The following is a 6,000-nucleotide window of genomic DNA, read 5'->3' on the forward strand; positions in this document are numbered from 1 at the left end:
GTCATGTGATGTGCAACATTTCTCCCCAGCACCAAGAAAAAAAAAAAAAAAAAAAAACATAAAATTCCCTTTGGAATGAAAGGATTTCTCTATTGAGACCCATTGTTGAGCTACCCATGACAGCTGTCCCTCTCATTTAAATCCCTGCCATGGCTGCCCATGGCCTTGACACTATGGCTTTCCTCATATAACTCTTCTGCTAGGTAGTTCTTGGTTTTCTTCCCAAATAACATCATTATTATGTGACTAACAGACCTTTGCAATGTTTCAGTAAAGCTGTAAGGCTCTTACACCTATATAATTTCTAAATTTCATTATAAGGATTTATACACTTTCTTTTCCATTTTTAAAAATATATTCTAAGCTTAAGTACAGGGGTGCCCTGAAAATTACATGTTAACTACCCCAATCTCACGTCTGCTGTGAAATTAAAAACTAAGTAAAGGTCTTGTATGTAGTCATAGTTTTTAAAGGGCTCACGCATTCAACACTGCGAGGTCAAAACAATGCTCTCACTAGAAAGTCAAAAGCAGCATGGGAAAAAGACAAGGCTATGGAAGACGCCCATAAGAAAATGGTGAATTGCTCTTAAGTTGGAGTTTTTACATCTTGAGGGTGGATCGATTTGTTGGTGCACATACGTAAATTAGACGTTGAGATGGGATGAACCTCGTGTGTAATTTAAATGCATGTAGGGGAATCTGATTAGTTGATGATTCAAGTGAAAGAGCACTCGAAAGGGCTCACGAAAGTCACCTGACCCAAAAACTTTCCAAGGGGTTGGGGGGATGAACCCGGAAGTGAGAAGAACAAAGACCGCAGTTTAGCCGACATCTTGAAGACTTGAGGATCTTCGGGTTTTAGCTCCCAATCCCATCAGCTAGGTAGGGTTTATTGAGAACTCTCTATGTCCTTGGAGCTGACTACCGGTTTCACCAGGACGTTTGGACAGCAGTCCCTACCCTGGCCTGTAAGCCTAACCGCCTAGGGAGTGGATGCTCCCAATTCATGTCAGTACCAACCACAGAGAAATCACGCACTTAGAGAAGATGCTTACAGGCAAGTACTGTACCACAGAAGTACATCCCCAGCTCTATTCCAAAAGGAAGCTACAGGGACCTGTTTCCTTACCTCTCAATAAACTTGGCATGCTTCCCCTCTACTGTTCTCAGTAGTCAATCTCTATGGTTGGTGGTGATACCACGAACTTGACACTGACACAAAGACCTGGTAACAGTATGGAATAGGCTCAAACAGAAATAAGCCATGAAGTCTGGCATTACCAGACTTTAGTACCTTGGATGCAGTGAAATGTCAAAAGGTAAAGTTAGTAGAGACAGAGCTTATGTGTGCTATAATTCAGTATTTCAACTCCTAAATAGAGCTGCTGGTAACCGGAACCAAGATGATAATGAATCATATGGATGTTAAGATGGTTGCACCCTTTACAGGGGAAGAAGTGACGGAAGCACATTTCCTTCCACAGACGCCCCCTTCCAGAGTTTTTTCCTGCCTGCCTGCAAGGGAAACTGGGAAGTGTAGTCTTTTTTAAAAATTAATTTATTTGTTTATGTGTATTCTTATGTATGAGTGCTTTGTCTGCATGTATGCCTGCAGACCAGAAGAAGGCACCAGATCTCACTGTAGATGGTTATGAGCCACCACCATGTGGTTGCTGGGAATTGAACTTGGGACCTCTGGAAGAGCAGCCAGTGCTCCTAACCTCTGAGCCATCTCTCCAACCCCAGGAAATAGAAGTCTTTTTAGCAGGGAACTGTTGACCTACAGTGTTCCAGAGATGGTAGGAAAGGCCTTTGTGCATCGTGTCACTGAAATCTACAAACCCTCTACCCATTATTATTTTCACTAAGGCTTGGAGAGTTTAAGTAATTTGTCCAAGTTTAATAACTGTTTAAATAACTGACAGAAGATTCTGATCCAGGCCTGTGATCTGTCTTCAAAATCATGCCTCTAAATTTGTGCTGCTGGGTTTCTTCAAAGCAAAGGAAACTACATTATTCTGAACTCAAGATTCCCTCTGATGCAATTAAGTTTATGAAGCCTAAAATCTTCCATCCTGGAGATGAGTTAGCGCCCTTATGGTACAGTCACCTTGACTTCCTTGGGCCCGTGCCCACACCCAGGGGAAATAGCTGAGGACTGAGGAGATAGCTCCATGATGCGGGAAAAATCTTACTACAATAGCCCCAAACTTAAACGACTGAATAGTGCTAAGAAAGAGATTAGGTGACTAAGGGCACACATAAAAATTCTAGAACTAGCTCAGTAAGCAGCAGAACAAGGAAGGAAAGGGGCCACACAAGGAGAAAGCCAGACCAAGCCCAGGTGTTAGCTTTACCTCTATCTGAGTAGCTCAGGAAGACATGGCACAAACAAGTCTCTCTCGAAAGCAGAAGTGTCTTTCTTAAGCCAAAGTAAGTAAAGGTTTGGAACATGGGGCTCTGCACTTCAACGGGGCTACCAAGATTTTAGCCAAGCACTCTCCAAGGATAAATAATCAAAAGAAGATAAAACACATGTTGCAATACTTCCAACTAATAAAAGGGCTGAAGTTTTCAAGGAGCATGATTATTGTTCTAAGTGGATTGAACCCTGGAATGAGACTTTTGTCTCCCTCTCCATCACGAGGGCTTAGTCAGGCAAACCACGACTTGCAATTAGATTGCACAGTGCACACGATGCCTTCAGTATCAGATCAGTTCCCTGGACCCTGGTCTAGCCAAACTCTGCCAAAATAAGTAAATAAGCAGAAATGATAGATTTCCTGCACAGATCAGAGTTTCCTGCCCTTATGAATAACTCCTTTGGGAAATTAAGGGAAGGAGTCGCTTTATGTGGGAACCGTTATTTCTGTCTTTTCTCAGTTCAGAAAACCTTGAGACTTAATATGAGGATTTCTCCTCTGACATTAGGCTACTTCAGTCCATCCTCATGGGCATCATTTTAATTTATGAAATTCAGTCACATGCCACTGATTCCTGATAATATAAGAGGAGCTGGAAAAGAAGGGTGATTTGTGTGCATGTAGACATAGATGCTTTACCATCTTCTGGCTGGACAAATGGAATCTTATTTTTCTTTCTCTGGTGAAGAAAAAGAGGGGGATTTCCCCTCCATCCTCTGAAGATTTGCTGGAATAAAATGATAATGACAGTTTAAATAGGCAGAAAGGCATAAGAATGTTTAGGGGTTTTATTTGTTTGTTTTGTTTTTGGTAGAATCTCGTTATGCTGGTCTTAAAATGTAATGGAGTTCCAGAGCACCAGAAAAGACCACAGACACAATTTAAATTATAATTAAATGAATTTATTAATTACTGCTAGCTAAATGACAGCCCTACAGCCAACATGAAGATGTGCTCTGCAGAAGGGATGAGGGAGGGTTTTTCAAATGTGGAGACCAGAGTTACCTCATTTCTCTGGAATGTGCAACTGAGTGAGAAAGTGCTTTGCTCCCCCCAGCTAGTGAGGAACTGGCTCTCTTCCCCTAGAAACAATAATAAAGGAACCGCCATCTCATTCCCAGTTACATAGCAATAAGCAGGTTTACAAAAGCTCTACCGGAGCAAGCAGTTAATGATCTCATTTTTATAATTGTGCTGGGTACAAGGAATCAGAGTTGCTGGGAATTTATCTTTTATGAGTTCACAGAACTAGTGGCCCCAGTGCTGATATTACAGACATGCATGTGCCACTATGCTGGACTTTCCACAGATGTATAATACATGAAGTAATACTACAACAGGGAAGACCGAGGGATGTGGATACCTATTGGCTCGCTGTAAATTCAGAACGGTATCCACACCTTTCTGTGTAGAGAGGGGATACCACGGAACATGGAAATACTGAATGATCTTAGGAGACCTTAATGGACTTAGAGAGTACTTCATGGCCTGGACAGAGTCCACTGGACCCAAAGAATAGACAATAGATTATATAAATAATAGTTCATTTATGGAACCAAAAATAAAGGGTGGTGGTATGTCACAAAAGTTTTGCCTATTTGTACTTTCCTCCTGTGATGCGTTGAGTCTTCTACAGAAAATTAAATTTAACTGAGATTAAATTTAAAGGGGGAAGGGGCAAATGGCGCCATGGTTCAAGGCTAATGCCACTGCAGAGGTGTTACAGTGGATACCATGTTACAAGTAAGCAATAAGTACACATGACCACACACAATGGGCAGATCAGAGTAGCTGAAGAATATTATGTCCCATTGCTTTAACTCCCCACCATTATTCAAAAATAATCCTTCCCTCCATTTAAATCTGCCTATAAAACACGCTCTCCAAATGTCCATGGTGAAACTCTGCTGAGAAGTTTGCACCCACCTCTTACTTCGTTCTGGACTAATGTCCTTTTCTTTGCCTGTTTTCTTTTCTCGCCCACTCTTAAGTTTAAGTGTGTAGTATTGTTTTCTTTGTAAACCTCACATTTTGCTTAACAAACAAATAAACCTTGACTTTGCTTCACTGGCCCATCCTGAAACTCTTAAAACATTTTTAATTAGTGTGAAGTGTGGGCGGGTGTTGGGGGAGACCAACACAGACAGACAGACAGATAGGCAGCATCTATGCCACCACCTACATGTGGAGGTCAGAGGAAAATTTGGTTGAGGCAGGTTCCCCCTGCGACCTTCACAATGGTTCTGGAGCCTGAACTCACCCACCAGGGTCACACAGCAAGTACCATTAGCCGCCCAGACCCTTCTCATGAAATTCTCTCCTGTGGTATAAGTCAGTTTCCCAGCACCACTTGAGTGGAGGACTTGAAAAGAACTCCCCGGAGCACAGCTGGCAATTTTGATTTGTTTCTACCCCTGCTAATGACAGGACTAGTTAAGGCAACTGTCCTTTTCTAGTGTGTCCTGTCAAGTAGGGAAGAAAACTTCTCAGGAAGCCTTTGGCCATGGCTGAGAAACAAAGGAAAGTCAGAAGGACCTTGACTCTGCAGTCAAGCTTCGGTCTCCAGAGCCAGTGTGAAGGGCAGAGGGAAGAACTGACTCAACGTGAAATCGGGTCACAGCACAAGTCTTGGGGCTTTGTTGTCTCAAATAAACAAGTCATGTTCTCCTTCCAAATAATCACATGAATAAATACACCAAGAAGTACCTACTGAACTTAGATTTTTGTGCAGCAGAGAAGATGAAACTAGGTTGTGAAGGCCCCTTTACTGATTCCAAGAAAAGCCTCCCTGGGAAATGCAATAGTCAGAGATATTTGTCAAAGCTGGGTAGGTACTATCATGTGTTTATCCTAATCCACAAATGAACCATCAGGCACAGTCATCTGCAAGATTCAATAAAAAGCATATTATAGCCCACTGCTAATTTTTCTTCCACAGTATAATGATGTAAAAAGGCCCTGTACAATGCAGGAAACTTGGCAAGTTTTTATTAAATGTTACATCAATAGCTACATCGTGTATCATTTTGTAACATTTTGTCCAGAGATAAATGGTAATAAGACATTCTATTTGTAATTTTTAAGACATTCAAGAATAATTACCACTGAACCATTTCCCAAATGGTGCACACAGAAATACCACTCGATGCCTTTACTGTTTCGTGTGCAGCACTGTGTTAGCTGCAGAACACACCTGACTGCAGCTGATCATTAAGCAATGGAGAATGCATAGGAATTCCTGGCACGGAAATCCCAATAGCAGGATGTTCAGTGCTAAGCAAGTATCACATCATACAATATTCAGTTAACAGGACCAGCTGGGAGCAATAAGGTAATTCAAAACAGAGTAACCGGGATGGTATGTGTATGGCTTGATTGTGTCTCTGCAAGAGTCATGTTTTCATAGACCGATTCCTGGTGCAGCAATAAGAGAAGGTGGAGCCTTTAAAAGGCAAGACCTAGTGGAACGTCGTAGAACATCTTTTGGTCATTGAGGAGATACATCTTTAAATGGATAAATGCCCTGTTGGGACTCTGTCCCTCTCTGGCTTCCTGTCTGGCTATGGGAGTCTCCC

The sequence above is a fragment of the Onychomys torridus genome, chromosome 23 (genome assembly GCF_903995425.1).
Source record: "Onychomys torridus chromosome 23, mOncTor1.1, whole genome shotgun sequence".
Lineage (NCBI taxonomy): Eukaryota > Metazoa > Chordata > Mammalia > Rodentia > Cricetidae > Onychomys > Onychomys torridus.